The sequence below is a fragment of the Balaenoptera borealis genome, assembly GCF_965194805.1.
Source record: "Balaenoptera borealis genome assembly, chromosome: 11".
NCBI lineage: Eukaryota > Metazoa > Chordata > Mammalia > Artiodactyla > Balaenopteridae > Balaenoptera > Balaenoptera borealis.
Window position 1 is genome coordinate 27,790,232 of NC_138868.1, and position 22,435 is coordinate 27,812,666.

Sequence of the window (22,435 nt, forward strand, 5' to 3'; positions counted from 1 at the left end):
ATTGCCCCTAGAGCAACTTAGAGTCTATTGGCTAGTGATGAGATTTAAAAAAAAACAAAAACAAAACCACAATGACATAGTACATATATAGCCTTCATTCACTTATTCATTCACTCAACAAATATTTATTGTCTACTAGGTGTCCCACACTGTTACAAGAAACACAAGACAGAGTTGGTTGTAGCCCTCTCAAAAATCTTAAAGTTTATCTGGGTAGACAGACAAGCAACTGAAATAACTGTGCCAAGTGCTATGCCAGAGGAAATATAGGTTATTTAACTGCTGCAGTTAATAACTTGCAGTTATGCGAATAGAATAAGGCAGATTACTTGAATGATTGAAATCCTTGTATCAAAATGAGGCTAATCCAGGAAGATACATGGAAGTGCTAAATTTTAAATAATGCTGTGACAGAGAGGAGAGATGAATGACTAGAATTAGAGAAATTTCCTTTTTTTTCTTTTTTCTTTTTTTTTTGGCCAATTACCATAAAGGTTTAGACAGTATTGAGAATCAGCTCTAATGAACAATCCTATCTCATCTTTCGGAAGTGGTTTTTCATTTTTGCATTTTTTCCTTTCTCTGATTGTCTTCACTTCATCTATTCTCTCTCTTGTCTTTGAGCAGTAATCATCAGTGAACATTCATTGAGTTTAAGCAAGGCAGTGCACTAAGCAGGGGAGACAAAGAGGTAAATCCTTTTCCCTGTCGCCACACCTGTTGCTGTGTTTTTCTTGTGTGCTTAACTTCACTTGTGTCAGTGTTCTTTCAAGCTGGTTTTGGACTTCTTAAAAGTCTTTATCTTATCTGAATTTTTTGTGTCTGTCTTCCTAGCTTCTTCACATCTGATGTTTTAATCGTTCCATGAACCTTTAAAGACACTGAATATAATCCATCTTCTGTTTCTCTTTAGTAATCATAATAAATACCAACTTATTATTTCCCCATTCACTTCTTTACCCCTTTCTCATTGTCTGATGACCACTCTGAAACCTTGTAATGATCTCTTCAAACCATGCAGTGATATGCATTTATATGCTCTATTTTTTAAAGCATCCCCTCTTCTACATTTTAGTTTTTTAAACCTGAACTTTTTTAAGTTTATTTTTGTCTGTAATTGACTCACAGAAGAAAGGTTAATTTGAATGATCAAGGGGTGTTAATTTGTGGGTTAAAATGTGTTAAACAGTTGATATGAAGCCTGTTTAAGTCAATTAAAGAGTATAATGAAGCTGTTTCTAGAGTGTTAAGGAACCTTTTGAAGTCAACTTGGAATTCACTCCTGTGTATCAACCAAGGCACCTGGCTAAACATACCATTGCACTTAGGTTTTTAAATTTGTTTATATTCCAATAGATACAAATAGGTTTACATACTTAGAAAAAGTTTGACTTTGTTAAGATTCTTACGTTTTGCTATAGGAAATAAATTCATGATTTAATTCATTAGCAAAGTGAAAAACATAATTAGTAACACTGTTATCTTTGTTACTCTCGTATTTTTTTCTAAAATAAAGTGCAACTGAACTCTTTAACCAACAAAACATTTCTGCGTTTTTTGTTCGTTTTTAAAACTAGATTAGTGTCATTATCATTGAATTTTTTTTAATACTAAGTACCTCATATAGAAAGGGACCATAAAAAGACATGTAAAATTTGGTATACTCATTTAAAGAAATGATTTGTTTTCCCCTCCAAAATTATTTGAAATAATATTATGAGACATTTTAGTGTTGGTAATATCTTTAAAACTTTCAAAATAGTTAATGTTATTATGCAGAGTTTAATGTTATTATGCTCAATTTCAATAGTCGAATATAATTTTTGGGTAATGATAGGTATATTTAAGATGAGTGAAGCATTGCAACTTCAACAGTTCAGATCCACAGAGATATGAGGGTAGAAATCAAATTTTAGAACACATTCTTCCCTTAGCATCAGGGTTACTATGGTAGTATTTTTTATTACTTGTGTCAGTTTACTAGTAATAAACATATTCAGCATTTCAGCTTCTTCTTGCAACCATTCAGTTTAATTATTTAGAGAGTGAAGAAAAACAACTCTTACATGCTAAAGGGATTTCTGCAATGACGGATTAGATGCCAAAATAATGAAACTACACGACTTAAAAAATATACTGAAGAATAGATGTTTTCTGATGAATTTCCACAAAAATATCATATTTTAAAAATATTTTAAGCAACTCATAATATTACTTTTTAATCTACTGTAGAAGCACTATGAGTATAGTCTTTTGTAGCTCATTAGCTATTTCTTTAATGAGTTTTTTTGCGTGATAGTTAAAGTAACAGACGAATGACAGATTGTTTGCCTTTAATGATTTCCCTGTTTCAAGCCCATTACAAAGCAATTAGAAATCTGACAGCATTTTCACTCTGCATTACTGATCATCTAAAGTGATGAGGAATGAGAGGTGATGAATATTAATTGTATATTTTCATATGATTATCATAAATTATTACCTTGTCTGATGTGCTGCAGGTGAAGTGGGAGCATAAGAGAAAGACAGTCAGATACATTAATTTGAAAGACTATATGACTTTTTAAAATCTTTGTAGTGTAAATTCTGATCTGCAGTGTTAGTCTCTATGAATATGAAATTAATTCTTTTTAACTTCTAGCTATATTTGGGGTAACTTAACTTTTCTTATTTCAGTGCAAGAAAAGGAAAAATTATTTCATAGTACAATGTACGTACATGTATTTAAGTTCAGAATTTTAAGAATCTAATTTAGAAAATGAGATAGTGAATTTTGTTGATATACATATGTACAATATTCAGACGTATCATTACAGAGGAGAAAGATATACTTAGAAATAGATCTTATGTTAGTCTTAGGTTAAAGTCAGGTAATCCTGCAAAAGAGGAAGTAAGATAAGAAAGTGTAACCAGATGTAAAAGATTTTTCTGGGTTCTCTGTAACAGTTCTTTTAGTCTTAGTCTACTGTATATCCTGTTTCCCCAGTTTCTTGCTTCAGGTAGATGAGCCTAAGCCTGTCACTAGGACTCAAGTGCTGTTGTTACATGGTTCTCAGCCTTGAAAAAGTATCAAAGGTTGGTCCAGAAACTAGATAATAGTCTTTGGTACAGGAAAAATTGGCAAGCTTAAAGCATTTGAGATGATTAGAAATGTATTTGGATCAATTTTACCAAAGTAAATTAATTTATATTTTGATATCTCTCTGATTATAGGTATTAGTTGATAATCAGTAAATACTTACTGAATTGAGATGAATTTCATTGGAGTAATGAGGCCATGTCTTGCTTCAGTCTTGTCTTTTGGACCTTTTTGCTGCGGTTTGCTCTGTGGCATACCATCCCTCAGAGAGCCATGCCATCCTGGATCCATCTTTATTTATGAAGGTCATAGTCCATATGATAATATGATTATAAATCAATAAAAATGGACTTTTTGCATGCTTCTTAGAAATCATTCTCCTTACTTTATATTCAATTTTATATATCCCCATTTTATATATATTAAAAGTGAAACTACCAGGCCTTCATGAATGAACTTTTTCTGTTCTGGAAAGTTGAGGAGAGCCATGTGAAATTCATTACATGTTTACTCAGGGAAAAGTCAGATATCATAATGATAAAAGCAAATTATCAGTAAAAACTTGAGATCCTAGTGTTTGGTAGCCCAATTTAATAATATTTTTACTGGCTAGGTTTTTCAGTTATATTATTCTTTGTGTCTTATGCCCTCCCAAGATTTTGTTCCACAAGGACCTCCTTCATCCACAGAGCAGGTCCAACTAGCACATTTTACAGAATCAGAATGGTAATTCCTATTGCCCTCAACTCCTTTCTGCTGATATTCTTTATCTTCTCTTAGTCCAGACTTTAAGTTGATCCTTTGTACAGCCCAATTCTCCTTTTCCACTTCTAACATACCACCAACCAACATAATTACTTGACTTTTGGCTAAAGTCCTCACTTCTTCCTTTAGAGGAATTGGTTTAGAAATTTTACATATTTTACATATTTTTGCTGTGACAGAGAATAGCTACCCATACCTGAGTTTATAGTAAACTGGGCTGTCAAACCATGGTATTGTTAGCAAATCAACAGCTGAGGAAACAAACACTCCTAAATTGTAAACTGTAAATAGCTGGTTACTTGCCCTCATTTCCTTCTGGGTTCCCCAGTACAAGTAATGTCCTCTTAAGCTTGGGAACGTCTCCAATTGATTGTTTCCAGAGTATTTAGGCTTAGAAAGATAGTTAAGATCAAACAAACAATTCAGTGACCAAATTTTTTTCTTTCTAAGGTATTTAAATAGTAACAGAGGTTGGGAAAATAGGGATGTTAATTACATAATGAGAACAACACTTACCCTCATCCAATAAGCAGCTCAGCTGAAGATAGTGTTGGCTCTTGTCTGATTAGATTCTTGTCTAATACAGACCAAACGTTTAACTTCCTTCCCAGCTGGGACCTCTTTCCTCCATAGTTGTGCTTCTAACCCGGCTGTGTACTTAGCCAGCTGGTCACATGACACAGAGACCTCTCTCCTTGAAAACTGGGCTCATTTCTCCACTCCATACACTTCTTTACACTGTCTCCATTTGCTAACCAAACAGCAGCTATTCTTTACACTTTTCAAGTTTCAAGTGTTTTTACTTATATTTAAACACCACTCTGTTACTCATCATTTACTCTAGTCATAGAGGATCCTTTTAAGTCATTCACAAAGAATTCCCTCTTTCCCTCTCAAAATTCCTACCTAAAATGGGTTTATGTCTTGTACCAGTATAGTACCACTTAACTGAAGCAGCAAGTCATTTAAGATCCCTAGGGAAAAGAAAGGTCAACAAGTTGGAAAGAGAACTAAGGAAAAAATTTCTTATTAATTTCAGAAATGTCAGGGATCTGATATGATAGAGCTAAAACATAAATGAGTCCAAGATTCCTGACTAGTCATTAGTAAAGACATTGACTCAGTTTTGAAACAGGCCCTCAAGAGAGAGGAGATATGTCAACATCCATTGGCTTAGCGTTGAAGACAGTTTTTGAATTATTTTATTCCTAAACCATTTTCCCCTACACTAGATTAGAAAATAGAATAAAAAAGCTTACAATACTTAAATAGATTACACTGTTCGCTTCTTACTTTATAATATGATCTGTCATTCTATCAGAAAAAGATACTAAGTTCATCTGGCATATCTGGCTTTTCAGATACTGTGTTGGTTGTTTTCCAATATTTTATGCCCTTCTAGGTGTTACTAATTGATTGTTTAATTTGTTTTGAATGTTTCCAGGTTAAACTAAGCTGTCTAATTACCAAAATCATTTCCCCTTGTTTTAAAGATGGGTATGATTTCCCTTTTCCAGTCTCCAGGGACATTTTCCCATCCCTTGAAGATGGTGAAAGCAAAAGGAAATAGTTAAAAGTATTGAGAGGGAAGGGGAATAAAAAGATGATATTCTTTCTCCCCTTTGCAGTAGTCACATCATCCATGTGACTTATTCTAATCTGATAGTCATAAATATTTGAGTAATATTTTAATTCATTCTTTGAACTTCTTAAAGTTTAAATTTACTATCTCCCCAGGAAACAAACGGATTTCTCTTTAATAAAAGTAAATTGGATCATGCACATGTGTGATGAGGAAGTTACTCTTGCAGGCTAGTTCAGTCAATCCTTAACCATTATAGTGTATGGTTTCTTTATCAAGGAGTTAGCACAAGGTGAGCCCCAGAGTACACTGTACTATCACCTCATATTTGACACCCTGCCTAGAAGGTGATCTTTTAAAATTTTTAAGTTCTCCGGGAGAATGGTACATAATAGTTGTTATTGAAACAAATTGGAAGTACAAATTTTACGTAATCAGATTTGAAGGATTTGTTTCCCACTCGTAGTTGAGCAGCTTTCCCGTTTTGGTTGGTTTAACAATACCTTTCAGTAGATTTCAAACTTCACATCATGGCTGATAGAACCACTTCTCTCTCCCCCGCTCTAGAAAATGTATCCTAATCCCTCTTAAACTTGAAGTATAAAATTCAGAACACTGTATCAGTATGCTTCTGTGTCTTCTAGGGTACCTGTAAACCAGAGATTGTATTTTAATAAAGGGAAAGGAGAAAGAAAAGAACTCCTTAAACTCCAATTTAGCACACTGGCACAAAGATTTTTGGATCATTTATTCAAGTAGTTAGCTCAAGGGTTAGCATTAACTTTGGGGGCTTCTTTGTGATCAACAGGGCTTTCAGTTTTCCATGGTCAAGTGCTCCATTTAATGCATGTGAATAATAAACTTAAGCAAAGTAAAAGGGAATTTCATGCTTGGGAGGTAAAGAAGTTTATGCAATTTTACCCTTACCTAAAGAACTGACCATTAAAGTAATATAGAAGGAAAAGAGTTTTTTTCCTGCCTTCATTTTGGAAATCTGATTTAAAAACCTTAAGATTTCCCATATAGCTTTTAAAAACTTTTTTGAGCCTGCTCCATTGCTACGTGATAACCTTTTATTTCTAAAGAATTAGATGTTTCGCTCTCTAAATGGGGAGCTAAAGCAAGAGTTGAATTTTTTTACCTATAAAATATGCATAGTTATGAAAAAGGTGTATACATTTGAAAAATTGCATGTATTTTTATGCTCCTATTTACTTGTTACTATGGCAACCACCACACTGCCTAGTATTTATGTTGTCTAAGATTCAGAGAACCTTTTCAAAAAAATAAATATGCCAGAACCATGTATTGGTTTACTGTGGTGTTTAGAAAAATGTTTATTCTACTGCATATTTTTGAAGAAAAATAGCAATAAATAATGTAAACTTAAGCCAAGCTTAAATAGTACCTTTTCCTGTAGTATGTTTTTAAAATCGAAGCACTTACATTTTTTCTTTTCCTTGTTATGAAATCAGAATAAAGAATATAAATAATGAATTTTCAAAACTTATCTTAATCTTGAGAGGTAGTCTCTTGATTTTTTCTTATTTTTATGACTTAATATTTTGATTCATAACAAATTTCTGAAAATATAAAACATGAACACTTAGATAAAATGCTTAATGCTAGCTATGTAAATCAGAAAATATAAATAGTTGGCATTTCTGATCACAGATGGTTCTTTAATATCTATGAATAAAAGATTTATATTTTGTATTTGAAATGAAAGGCATGGTTGCTATTATTTTTCTTACTTTAATTATTTAAATTGTTTTCTGACATGTGTGATACATAAATATAATTTCTTAGTGTTAAACATCAGAATGGAAATTATGAAGCATAAAATGAGACATGTTTCATGTCACATATTACCTGTTAAGAAAAACTGCAATACAACATTTAAGTACAACAGAATAGTGAGCATATTGTCTCTGATACTTGTAAACAGGATGGATCTGCAGTTTCACAGTTTATGTTGACAGTATCTTTGTGGGAAATGTAATTATCAAATGAATTATAACATGTCCTAGTATTAAGATTATTAATAGTAATTTTAATTGCCTTTTTCAAGATAATTGGATATGTTCTCATAAGTATATGGGAAAGGGGGCACTGAGCTAATTAGATATTTTGAACTCAGTTATCTTTAAAATCTCTAGAAGTTTAACATATATCCTATATTTCAGGAATTTCTTCTTTTAATTGAATGGTTTTCTAAGTAGAATTAAACTAATTTGTAGTTCATAAAATCTTACTGATTATCCCTTGATATTCTGCCTTGAGTACTGATATGATGAAAAATTTAAATAATGGTATGTATGTATGTATGTATTTATTTGAGGTATAGGTGATTTACAATATTATATTAGTTTCAGGTATACAACATAGTGATTCAAAATTTCTATAGGTTATACTTCATTTAAAGTTATTAGAAAATATTGGTTATGTTCCCTGTGCTATACAATATACCCTTGTAGCTTTTTATTTTATACATAGTAGTTTATCCCCTGTCCCTATCTTGCCCCATTCCCCTTCCCTCTCCCCATTGGTAACCACTAGTTTGTTCCCTATATCTGTGAGTCTCTTTCTGTTTTGTTATATTCATTCGTTTTGTCTTTTAGATTCTACATATAAATGATAACATACAGCATTAGTCTTTCTCTGTCTGACTTATTTCACTAAGCATAACACCCTCCAGGTCCATAAAATCTTACTGATTATCCCCTGATATTTCTCCTTGAGTATCGATATGATGAAAACTTTAAATAATGGTAATTTTTAAATTAAATTTTCACTACCAGTTAGAAAATTATTCTTAAATTGGTAAGGCTAAGAAATAATATTTTATTCCAGTAATGAGTGCTGTTAGATGGGCTTTCATATACTATTTCTGTAGTTTTAGAAATTGGTACATGTCTAAAAAGCAAGTCACCTTGGAAATACACATCAGCAGGTTTAAAATTGTTCATACATTTTAATCTGGGAATTTAACTTCCACAACTTTTTTTTTTTTAAACATCTTTATTGGAGTATAATTGCTTTACATTGTTGTGTTAGTTGCTGCTGTATAACAAAGGGAATCAGCTATACATATACGTATATCCACATATCCCCTTCCTCTTGTGTCTCCCTCCCATCCTCCCTATCCCACCCCTCTAGGCAGTCACAAAGCACTGAGCTGATCTCCCTGTGCTATGCGGCTGCTTCCCACTAGCAAGTATTCGGTGGTACGGTCAAAGGTGTGAACAATAACCACAACTTTATTTGTGATAGGAAGCATTTGGATCAACCAGCTAGGCTATTAAACAAGTAATAAAAAAAAATCATGTTCTTGGGACTTCCGTGGTGGTGCAGTGGTTAAGAATCTGCCCGCCACAAAGGAAACCATAAATAAGAAGAAAAGACAACCCTCAGAATGGGAGAAAATATTTGCAAATGAAGCAACTGACAAAGGATTAATCTCCAAAATATACAAGCAGGTCAATATCAAAAAAACAAACATCCCAATCCAAAAATGCGCAGAAGACCTAAATAGACATTTCTCCAAAGAAGATATACAGATTGCCATCAAACACATGAAAGGACACTCAACATCACTAATCATTAGAGAAATGCAAATCAAAACTACAATGAGGTGCCACTTCACACCGGTCAGAATGGCCATCATCAAAAAATCTACAAACAACAAATGCTGGAGAGGGTGTGGAGAAAAGGGAACCCTCTTGCACTGTTGGTGGGAATGTAAATTGATACAGCCACTATGGAGAATAGTATGGAGGTTCCTTAAAAAACTAAAAGTAGAACCACCATATGACCCAGCAATCCCACTACTGGGCATATACCCTGAGAAAACCATAATTCAAAAAGAGTCATGTACCACAATGTTCATTGCAGCTCTATTTACAATAGCCAGGACATGGAAACAACCTAAGTGTCCATCGACAGATGGATAAAGAAGATGTGGCACATATATGCAATGGAATATTACTCAGCCATAAAAAGAAATGAAATTGAGTTATTTGTAGTGAGGTGGATGGACCTAGAGTCTGTCATACAGAGTGAAGTAAGTCAGAAAGAGAAAAACACATACTGTATGCTAACACGTATATATGGAATCTAAAAACAAAAATGGTTCTGAAGAACCTAAGGGCAGGACAGGAATAAAGAAGCAGGTGTAGAGAATGGACTTGTGGACATGGGGAGGGGAAGGGTAAGCTGAGATGAAGTGAGAGAGTGGCATTGACATATCTACACTACCAAACATAAAATAGATAGCTAGTGGGAAGCAGCCGCATAGCACAGGGAGATCAGCTCGGTGCTTTGTGACCACCTAGGGGGGTGGGTTAGGGAGGGTGGGAGGGAGAGGCAAGAGGGAGGGGATATGGGGATATATGTATACATATAGCTGATTCACTTTGTTACACAGCAGCAACTAACACAACAGTGTAAAGCAATTATATTCCATTAAAGATGTTAAAAAAAAAAAAAAAAAAAGAATCCACCTGCCAGTGCAGGGGACAAGGGTTTGAGCCCTGGTCCGGGAAGATCCCACATGCTGCAGCTAAGCCCGTGTGCCACAACTACTGAGCCTGTGCACTAGAGCCCACGAGCCACAACTACTGAGCCTGTGTGCCACAACTACTGAAGATTGCTCGCCTACAGCCCATGCTCCACAAAAGAGAAGCCACCGCAATGAGAAGCCCACACACCGCAACAAAGCGTAGCCCCCACTCATTGCAACTAGAGGAAGCCCGCGTGCAGCAACGAAGACCCAACCCAGCCAAAAATAAATAAATAAATATTTTTTAAAAATCGTGTTCTCAACAAATATTTAATAACATAGGAATATTCTCATTAGGTGAACACAGCTGTATATAAATTGGATTTTAATATGGTCACACATTTGTTTAAAGAAAAGACTATATATCTCTGTAAATTCATTGACCAAAGTCAGAAAACAAATATTCAAAAATTATAATGGTGGCTAACTCCAAGGGTAGGAGATTGTAAGAAATTTTATTTTTTATACTTATCTTTCCAATCTTAATATGGGGATTTCTGTAATAACTGCAGTTACCATCATTCAAATTGTTTTTACTAAGAGAAGTTAATTAAAATTGGGCACATTCATTATAATGAAAATTCAGCTAGTGAAGGAACAATAAATAGTCTTGTTCAATGTTGAATCCATTGTCTTTTTTTTAAGTCTGAAAATAGTTGATGCTTAATAAATATTTGATGATTGAATGGATGTATGATGGGATCAGGAATTAGCAAAGTGGCTTTAGGAAAAACATTTGGAGGGCCACAAAGATGCCTTCTTTATGTTTTATTTATCATAACAATGGGTGATAATAATATGATAAGAATATACAAAAACTGCTCGGCTAACCATAGTTCTGGTAGCATAGAAGAAAGCAAAGCTAGATGGCTGGGTTTATCTTAGTATATTTAGTTTATAGAGTTGTACAATTACAGCTATTAGAACAAAACAAACAAGCAAAAACATTTATCATTGAGATTCCAACAGGGAAAAAAAAAACCTATTTGAGAGTTTCGAACTCCAGTCCTTAACCTCACTACCTTTTTTCAACTGAACTATTATTTTTATGAAGCAAGTTTTGTTGTTGTGGTTGTTGTTGTTGTTTTTATTTTAAAGATTTATTGATTGATTGATTGCTATGTTGGGTCTTCGTTTCTGTGCTAGGGCTTTCTCTAGTTGCGGTGAGCAGGAGCCAATCTTCATCGCGGTGCGCGGGCCTCTCACTATCGTGGCCTCTCTTGTTGCGGAGCACAGGCCCCACACGCGCAGGCTCAGTAGTTGTGGCTCACGGGCCTAGTTGCTCCGCGGCATGTGGGATCTTCCCAGACCAGGGCTCGAACCCGTGTCCCCTGCATTAGCAGGCAGATTCTCAACCACTGCGCCACCAGGGAAGCCCTGAAGCAAGTTTTGATAACAACTATTGCATTATGAAATACAACTGGAATACAACTATTACATTATGAAAGAATAGACTTCTATAGTAAGCTATATTTCTATTGTCACAAAATTAATTTTAAAAATAATAATTAGTAATATAAGTGATTAATATGTAATTTACATGTTTATAGGGCACCAGAAAGGTGGATTTCAGGAAGAAATCAAGTGTCTTCCTTCATTGAATTGAAGGGTCAGCCTTCTAGACAAGCTTTTTGGGAGATGGGCCTTTACAAAATGAGATATCTGAAAGGGCAGCCTTCCAGGTGTCTCCTAATAATGAGTGTAGCAGCAACTTACATGACCTCCTGAGCCAAGGTCATTATCTACCTTGATAATATCTTATATACCTGAGGGTGCAACTGGGGGATATAATGGCTTCTCCTGTGGTGTGGAGCCATTGTTTCAGCATTGGAGGGAGGTTAATGGCAATTAAATCAGTGAGGCCAAATCTGATGTCAGGAAACATGATATGTCACTGCTGGAATGCTACAGTAGTCCTCAATAGACAGATACATTCTGACTTGGAGGGATATGGCCAAGAAGTCTGCCTAAGGATTTCCAAATATGCATTGCTTGGGACTGGTCTTTAGAAGTTACCTCTGACTCTTCTCCTATCAGATATGGACTAGCTCTCTGTGCTGGGAACTGCAGAACAATGACCTTCTGAAGCCTTTTCTAAAAATTAGAACTTAATTTTTTTAGAGCAGTTTAAGATTACAGCAAAATGGAGGGGAAGGTACAGAGATTTCCCATATAAGCCCTGCTCCCACACATACATAGCCTCCCCCATTATTAATATCCCCCAGCAGAGTGGTACATTTGTTACAATCGATAAACCTACATTGACATATCATAATCACCAAGAGTCCACAATTTACGTTAGGGTTCATTCATGGTGTTCAATTCTATGTTTTGGACAAACGTATAATGACATGTATCCATTAATTATGGTATTATACAGAGTATTTTCCATAGAAATATTATGTTCCATGTATTCATTTCTACCGCTCCACCCCCAACCTCTGGCAATTACTGATCTTTTTAAGTTCTCCACAGTTTTGCCTTTTCCAGAATGTCAATAGTTGGAGTCATACAGTACACAGACTTTTCAGATTGGCTTCTTTCACTTAGTAATAAGCATTTAAGGTCCCTCCATATCTTTTCATGGCATCATAGCTCATTTTATTTTTGTAGTGTTGAATAATATTTCATTATCTGTCTAGACCATACTTTGTTTACCTGTTCACCTACTGAAGGACATCTTGGTTGCTTCCAACTTTTGGCAGTTATGAATAAAGCTGCTATAAACATCTGTGTGCCAGTTTTAGTCTGGACATAAGGTTTCAGATTATTTAGATAAATATCAAGGAACACGATTTCTGAGTCATACGGTAAGAGTGTGTTTACTTTTGTAAGAAACCACAAAACACTCTTCCAGTGTGGCTGTGCCTGTGAATGAGCGCTCCTGTTGCTCCACATCCTCACCAGCATTTGGTGGTGTTAGTGTTCTGGATTTTGGCCATTCTAATAGGTATGTAGTGGTATCTCAATGTCATTTTAATTTGCATTTGCCTGCTGAAATATGATGTGGAGCATCTTTTCACATGCTTATTTGCCATCTGTATGTCTTCTTTGGTCAGGTGTCTGTTAAAGTCTTTGGCCCATTTTAAAATCAGGTTGTTTGTTTTCTTATTGTTGAGTTTTAAGAGTTCTTCATAAATTTTGGATAATAGTCCTTTATCAGATATGTCTTTTGCAAATCTTTTCTCCTAGTCTGTGGCTTGTCTTATCATTCTCTTTTGTCTTTCACAGAGCAGAAGTTTTTAATTTGAATGAAATCTGGCCTTTTGGTCATTTCTTTCATGGATCATGCCTTTGGTGTTGCATCTAAAAAGTTATTGCCATACTCAAGGTCATCTAGGTTTTCTCCTATGTTATCTTCTAAGAGTTTTATAGTTCTGTGTTTTACATTTAGTTTTGTGATCCATTTTGAGCTAGTTTGTGTGAAGGGTATGAGGTCTGTGTCTAGATTCATTTTTTTTTTTTTTTTTTGCATGTGTATGTGCAGTTGTTCCAGTACCATTAGTTGAAAAGACTGTCTTTCTGCCATTGTCCTCCTCTGTCAAAGTTCAGTTGACTATATTTATGTGGGTCTATTTCTGGGCTTTTGTAGTTTTTCTCATATAGATCTTGTACGTATTTTGTTAGATTTATGTCTCAGTATTTCATTTTTTTGAGCTCTGTGCAAATGTTTCTAATTTCAAATTCTACTTGTTTGCAATGAACTTTTGTATATTAACCTTGTATCCTGCAACCTTGCTCTAATCGCACCTAAAGGCTTTTAAGATGATGGCAGTCCCACATTTCTTGTCTTTTCTTGTCTTCTTGTGGCTTTCTTCCACTGCTCTTTGTATCTCTAGCCTACTAGAAGGCACAATATAATGTGATTTGAATATTCAATTCAGCTGTACAAGATTAAAAAAAAAAATGGGATGATGAAACATAAGAAATGTTGAGCATAGGTAGTAAGTAAGCTAATAGCTTATGAGGTATAGGTGTAATTCATAGGCTGTGTTAAGTATAGATATGCGGGACTTCCCTCCCTGGTGGTCCTGTGGTTAAGATTCCGCGCTTCCACTGCAGGGGGCACAGGTTTCGATCCCTGGTTGGGAACTAAGATCCTGCATGCTGTGCAGCCAAAAAAAAAAGATATGCGTAAGTAGTTTGAGAAACAAAGGCAGAATTCAGAAGATGTGTTAAATATACATAATAAGCAAGTTAGTAACCTATAAAACGTACCAAGATAAAGCGACTAAATGGCATATATGATAGAATAGACAAGTTTTATTTATTCAGTAGAAAGGTAGACCAAGTCATAATCTTGCCACTTCAGGGCTGATCGCTGTGTTGTCCCTAAACTGACCACCTACTAATAGCATCCAGTATGGTCCCGTTTTGGCCCAAAGAACTGTGCCCGAGAAATGCAAATTAAAACCTGTAGCTCTTCACCAAGTTAATTGGCAAGCTACAGCTTTGGCCAGGCACAACTGCCTCTGTGTCTCTCCCATTAATCCCTGGTACCTTCTGTCTGGGCCACTGGCTTACATCTCAACTCTGGTTCTTATAGCACACCATCATGGGGAAGGCTGATATGGGCAGAAAGAACAGGATTTGGATAGCATGATCCTGCCACTCTCCCCCTATCTTAAGTATGTTGACTTAGTTTATTGCTTTCTTTCCCCTTGCTTATCACTGTGTGTTTTTAATTTTTTTAGTAAATTGTGTGAATGGAGCATTTTAATTTGGTCTGTGAGCCCTCTGGGTTAGCTTGCTTGGTAATGTGTTCAAGGTAATTTTCCACTTGGCAGTACTCTTCACTTTGAACTTCAGTAATCCTCCCTCACAGTCTGAGATTTTAAGCGAATACTTAAAATCCCTATCTGGTTGAGGGACTGATGACAAACTGTGAAAGGAGTGTTAAATTATGGTGATTCTATGATAATCTTAAAGACCTTGTCCACAATGAAGGAATTATGAGAACCTGTCTCTCACCTCTAGAATGGGCCCTTCCTAAGTAAACCCAGGAAAACTGAGCAAATCCCAGTTTATCTGGAAAGAAGAGTAGGAGGGTGTGTGTGTCAGCTCTGTCCTACTTAAATTCTCTCCTTTTCAAAGCTGAGGTTGGAGGTACTTATTGGCTAGAATAGTTACCTTCAAATAGTTTTGCTTATATATTCCCATGCACAATTTTAAGTTGACATTTAAAATTTCTCATTATAAGCTTAAATAGTTGGAAAAGATGTAATTTCTGGTATATTATGAATGCTGACATTTTAAAATAAAACCGTTACATCAGTCTTTTAAACATATCTAATAAAATGTAAATTCCATATGATTTTTAAGAAACATTTTCTTATGAACATTTTCAAACACGAAAGGAAAAATAATAAAATAAACTCCCACATACTTTTTACCCAATACAGACAACCGTCAACTTCTGCCTTTCTTATTTATATTCTCTTTCACTTTTCTTCTTGGAGTATTTTAAAGCAAATCCAAATAATATTTTATTTAAAAATAGTTTGGTTTGTATCTCTAACAGATAATATTTATCATAACAATACCTTTTATCCATACCCAATAAAATAATTTCCTTGATACCAATAATACCCAATTTGTGTTCAAATATCACCAGTTGCCTCAAAAATGTATGTCTTATTAAAGTTGGTTTGTTCAAATCAGGGTCTAAACAAGGTTTATGCATTGCATCTGGTTGATATGATTCTTCAGTCTCTTTTCATTTGTGACATTTCTCCCTCCTCTTTATTTTGTGCCATGTCATTTAACATGTAACATGTTTCTCTCCTTTCCCGCATTTCTCACAAACTAGAAATTAGATCTAAAGATTTGATTACATTCAGTGTTTGTGGCGAGAATGCTTTATAGATGGTCCTATGTTTATAATTCCTGTAGAGTCATATAAGGAGAAACAATTTCTGGTTGTCTTATTTTAGTGACATATTAATATATATCAGTGGTATAGGTGATATCAGTCAGATTCATCTGTTATAAGTTTCCCATCACTCTTTCATCTAATAATGACAAACATTACCTGGACAAACATTATCTGGATCCATTATTTCAGTATGGTTTGCCCTATGGTGATTTGCTAATTCTTTTATTCCATCTACATGTATTAGCTATGATTCTTCTATGAAGAAGAATTTTCTCTCATCATTTATTTCATTATCCTGAATTATAGCCCATTTAGGAAAGCAGGAAAAGTACATTTATTATTTTTCAGAACAGTTAAGTTGGTGCCCTAGCAAGTAACAAAGGTGAATTATGAAATAATGAAGTTATAAAATTTTATTTTAGTATTAGGTACTCATGGATTTTTATATGTTTAATGTTTCAATCCTTTACTTTTTTTATGTTCAGAGTGCCCCATCTTTGGCCACTGGAATCCCCTTCAAGTTGGTTCCTATGTCCTTTTGACATGCCCCACTTGTCTTTGATAACTTCCTGTTTTCAGGCATGACAAGATGTCACATGTTCATGGAATATTTTGGCCTGAGGCCTGAATGCTATAGAGATTTTAAAACATTAAAAATATTAACAAGCTCTTCTTCAACAGTTGAAATTTTTACATCCTTTTTTCTCCTTAAACTTATTTCCACTCCATTTCTTTTTTTTTTTTTTTAATTGAAGTATAGGTGATTTACAATTTTGTGTTAATTTCAGGTGTACAGCAAAGTGTTTTGGCTATACATATATATGTATATGTCTATATTCTTTTTAAAATTATTTTCCATTATAGTTTATTACAAGGTATTGAATATAGTTCCCTGTGCTATACAGTAAATCCTTGCTGTTTATCTATCTACTCCATTTCTTATCTTTTATGCTTGAAAGTCTTTAATTGGCTAGTCTAAGATACAATAACAACAAATTTTTTAAATGTCCTATGACCATAAGGTTGTAAGTATTGGAAAATTTCCCTAGGATTTAATTTTTATTATAATTATTTTTAGTATACATTTATTCAAAGCAGCTTGGATATAGTGCCATTTTTGATATTCTTTAAATACAAAAAGTAAAAATTATTGGAAATATATATATTAATGATATAGGTTAGTGGGGAGCACTTATAATTTCTTTATTAAAGGAATAGTGGAGTTGTCTCTTGGTTTGAGGCCCTGGAATGGGCATAAAAGGAATGCCTTTCTTTTGTAAAATGACAGAATGGAGACTTTCCAAGGACAAATTATAGTTGGGACAGGCAGCTTCTTGGGCAGATGCCTTTTAGGAAAGCATATATATGGAAGCCAAGGATCTGGATATTGATTTACTTAAAACTGTCCACACTTGCATGCCCCTTGGAAAGTCTGCATGTACTGTTGGTTATTGGTACTCAGTGCCCTGACTTGAAGACCATCAAGCCTCTCCTCTTTAACAGCTGACACTTGGTATCTACTGTGTTCCAAGTACATCAACTTTATGAAGTGGCTACCATTCTTTTTTTTTTTTTCTTTTTAAGTTTTCCCAAGCAATTTATTTGACATTTTTCTTGAGAATTTTCAAAGAAATAATAGAAAAATCAAGCAAAATATTTTTTCTGTACAAAATATTTTTCTGTACATGGTTAACAGTAAAATTATGAACTAGGAAACTTGCGTGACAGATCTTGCTTCTCTCCTTTCTACCTTCTTTTCCCACTTTCTACATGCCTCTATTTATTCATTCTTTCCCCAAGTGGTTTCATGCAATCCTTTCCAGTTGAAGAAAGAAATAGAACTGATAAAAATCATTTGCACCAAGGTACTAGTGAATTAAAGTATTCAATATTCTTCTTCGAAAATTTGTACTGCAAAAGAAACAGGCAGTAAGGAATATTGAAACTCCTGACAGCATAATTCTTTAAATATGCAAATAAATGTCTCCCACAATTTGCTTTTACTATCTGAAGTGGCTACCATTCTTAACCCCATTTCACAGATGATGGAACCTGATGCACAAAGAGGTTACGTGACTTGTCCAAAGTGTCACAGCCAGTGAATGGGCAGCAGGGTTTTAAACCCAGACACTCTGGCTCTAGTGTCCAGGCTCATAACCACTGTGAACTTGAATGCTTTTTTAAAAAACCAGGGGAAGAGCAGATCTAGGAGTATTAGAGGAGAACTCGTATTCATGTCAAATTGTTAACGGATGGGAAGCAAAGAAAAATAGTGGTTTTTCAGTGTGTCAGTGAATAAACTCTATATGTGTTAACGAAACATAAGGCAGTGGCTTTTTCTGTACTCTACTAAAATACTGTAGTATTTAATGTTAGTCAAACTAAAATTAACACATTTTTATTTCTTTAATTTCTAATTAACAATTAGTTCTCATTTAATTAGTAATGTGCCACAATGTTATCCAAAAACCTATTGTAGTCTGCATATTCTACTTAACCTGTTAATACATTCTACTTTTAGTGAGGATGACACTGTTTTTAAAGTAACATTACAGAAGAAATATTGCACTTAATAATGGTAATGATTTCACACTTACATAATTCATTCCACCTAAAAGCATCCAGAAGGTGTTTTACGTGAAAAAAAAAACTATAACCATCAGTAAAATGATTACCTCTTTTGGTGAAGATTGGGATTGTAATCATTCATTAAGTAAAAAGTAAAGCTATTACTATATTTCAAGAGATATTTTTGAGTAGTTCAGTGCAAATTTTTTTATTTTTTAATAATTGGATTATATAATAAACACACCAGGATACTCAAGGGATTTCGTTCTGCAAGGTGATTTACTCTCTAATCATATGATCTTCCTTGCTATGCACAGTTGGATTTTTTCACTTATAAGCCTTCCCCAATTAAGAAGAACCTGATCTATGAGAACTGAGCAGGCAATGGTTGTTGTGGAAGCCTCAGCCCTCCTATTGTGAGACTTAAAGGGGGAGGGAGACTGTGAAGGGCAACAGCCCTTTAGTCTCCAGTTGGAAGACCAGAGGAGTGCTGGGCAGAGAAAAGTACCTTCTCTTATTAAACTATGTAGAAAGAGATACCTTTTCTTACTTTGATAGTGATTCAGATTCACCTAACATTTAATGGATGTCTACCATGTGGCAAGCACTATGCTAAACGCTTTCACATTCACAGTTTTGTTTATTTAATCCTCATAACCATGCGGACAACTGGTTTTGCAAATGAGAGGACTGACGCTCAGAAAGGTTATAAGACTCAAGGTCACATAGCTAGAAAGTGGCAGAGAAAGACATGATCTTATGTGCTATTGATATGTATTCCTCTGTAATACTTGTGAGTATAAGTTATAGCTCTTTTATTCTTCCACAAGCTTAACTAGCAGCAAGTCTAGCATCAGACTCTTTGAGCTTCCTGTGTTGTAGATTATCTAAGGAGTTAATCATAGTTCAAGAAGGTAGTCCTTCAGGTGCCCTCTCCCGAATGAGGAGACTGTTGGCCAGTTTGTCTCTTTGTGCTGCTGGTGCTTTTGGTGTTACTGTGGTTGCCATAGCTCCTTACTGACCCACATCAACACTACTGATCCCATTGCCTTCCATCATCTGACTGGCTCTACTGGTCTGTGCTTCAGGAAGGTCTTTCTGGCTCTAGTTCTAGCTCAGCCTGCAGGCTGACCTGGTCTTTGAAAGAGGGGTATCAGGGTTCTCCATAGAAACAAAACCAACAGGATGTATGTGTGTGTATATATAAATGCACACACATTAATTAATATATAATTACACATATGTTAATAATATATTAATATAATACATTATATATATACATATATACATATGTACATGTATATATGTATGTGTATATATATATATATATATATATATATATATATATATATATGGAGAGAGAGAGAGAGATTGATTGATTGATTTACCTTAAGGAATTGTCTTATGCTATTGAGGAGGCTTGGTGAGCCTAAAAGGACCCAAAGACCCAAATTACTGGACTCTCAATTAAATTTAGATTCCAAGCCATCCTAGTGTTCTTTCCATTTCTTAAGTCTAAGCCAATGTCATATATTTTAGGATTTTGTTTTGTTTTTTTTTTTAAAGATTTATTTATTGATTGAGTGATTGATTGCTATGTTGGGTCTTCGTTTCTGTGCTAGGGCTTTCTCTAGTTGCGGCAAGTGGGGGCCACTCTTCATTGCGGTGCACGGGCCTCTCACTATCGTGGTCTCTCTCGTTGCGGAGCACAGGCTCCAGATGCGCAGGCTCAGTAGTTGTGGCTCACGGGCCTAGTTGCTCCGCGGCATGTGGGATCCTCCCAGACCAGGGCTCGAACCCGTGTCGCCTGCATTGGCAGGCAGACCCTCAACCACTGCGCCACCAGGGAAGCCCCTATTTTAGGTTTTTGAAAGCAACTTAGTTCAAGGAATATCAGGAGTTTCAGGATTAGGTTTAACTGCAAACAACGAAGACCCAAATTAACATTGTTTTGCACAAGCTAGAAATTTATTTCTAATGTAAAAGTCTGGAGGTAGGTAGTCTAGAGTTGGTATGGTACTCCACGTTGTCAGAGATTCAAACTGCTTCTATCTTCCCTGGGGCATGGTTTTCATTCCTAGCATCATATCAAAGATAAAGATGACCTGTCTAGTGCCAGCCTTCATGTTTTCATTCTAGGTAGCAGAAAGGAGAGAAAAGAAAGACGAGAGAAAAGAAAGGAGAGAAAAGAAATCTTGCATAGATTGTTTCCACTAATATTTGATTGGCCAGGCTTGTTTTATATGGCTTTACCAAGTTGTAAGGAAGACTAGAAAATAGTCTTTATTTTGGGCAGCCATATGCCTCAGTTAAAAATCAGGGATTCTAGTATCATAGAAGAAGGAAGGAATGGATAGACTGGATGTTGGCAGACAGCTGTCTCTACCACAGAGAATTTATACAAGTATTAGAAGATATTAATATATGGACAAATTAGGACATTGAAATTTTGTTGCATTTGATACATTCTTAACAAAGAAGCCAAAATTATCTTTTTTTAAAAGTCATATAACTCCCCTTTCTGAACACTCCATGGACTCTCTAATTCGGTTAAAGTGCTGACAGTGTCCTAAAGGCCCTCTGTTATCTCTACCCCCTCACCCCCATTGTCTTTCTAACCTCATCACAACTACATTTCTTCTTTTTCAGCTATTCATCTGCTTGTGCTGTTCCTCACATCTGCCAGGTATACCCCACCTTACGGCCTTCTTACTCTTTCCTGGGTATTGGATGGCTAATTTCCTTGACCCTTTCAAGTCTTTGCCCAGATATTACCACCTCAGTGAAGCCTATGCTGACCAACCTATTTAAAATTGCAATTCCCTCCACCTTCATATTCCCAAACTATACTTCCTAATCAGTCTTTTTCCATAGCATTTATCATTTAACCTCTTACGATGTACTGATATCTTATGTTTATTATTTATCATCTGCCTCCACTAGAACATAAGCTCCACAAGGGCACGATATTTTCTGCTTTGCTAACTAAAAAAATTCTGAGTGCCTAGAACAATGCCAAGTACATTGTAGGTGCTCAAGAAATAACCTGTGGATGAATGAATGCGTTTATTTCAGAATATCAGAAAAAAGGTGAAGTAGCATTTTTTATTACCTTACAAGTAATATCCTTCCCTTAGTTGTGATACGTCATGTTACCTTGGGACTCCTCCTTACCTTAGTGGGATACTCAGACCTGAGACTTTGCAGCTATTTGTATCAGCATGTGAATGGGGTGATTACACCCTGGAAAGGACCCTATGACGTTCATTGATATCATTTCTTATGAACATATTGTTTTGGTCTTAAGAAATTTTAGGTTGTTTGTGTGCATTATTCAAGATTTCTAGGTTACAAATAGAATCCCAACTCAAACTTGCTTAAACAAACAAAAAGGAATCTGCTGACTCACATACCCAGGAAACTCAAAAAGAGATGTGGTTGTTTTTAATAGCGAGGTTCAGGGATTCAAATGTTGTCATCAGGAATCTCTCACTTTTTTTTTTTTTTTAATTTATTTATTTAGTTAGTTTTGGCTGTGTTGGGTCTTCGTATCTGTGCGAGGGCTTTCTCCAGTTGTGGCGACCGGGGGCCACTCTTCATCGCGGTGCGCGGGCCTCTCACTGTCGCGGCCTCTCCTGTTGCGGAGCACAGGCTCCAGACGCGCAGGCTCAGTAGTTGTGGCTCATGGGCTCAGTTGCTCCGCGGCATGTGGGATCCTCCCAGACCAGGGCTCGAACCCGTGTCGCCTGCACCGGCAGGCAGACTCTCAACCACTGAGCCACCAGGGAAGCCCCAGGAATCTCTCACTTTTTAATCTCTCTCCATCTCTCACTTTTTCTTTCACCTGTTTTTGCTTCATTCTCAATGGTAGAAGTTTACATTGTTCTTAAAGCTAGCAATTCTAAAGAACAGAGCACTCCTTTGTCTTCTCCATCTAAACTCTGATTTAGCAATCCCTGTGTCTGGGGAAGGTACTTTGATTGTCTAGCCTTGGATACATTCACT

The 22,435-nt window shown here is 35.4% G+C and overlaps 1 protein-coding gene across 14 annotated transcripts in view; it reads left to right on the plus strand.

The window, feature by feature from the left end:
- The window catches only part of DCDC1 (doublecortin domain containing 1), a 471,890-nt gene that overhangs the window by 5,469 nt on the left and 443,986 nt on the right, over positions 1 to 22,435 (plus strand). The gene's annotated exons all lie outside the window — the stretch shown is intronic.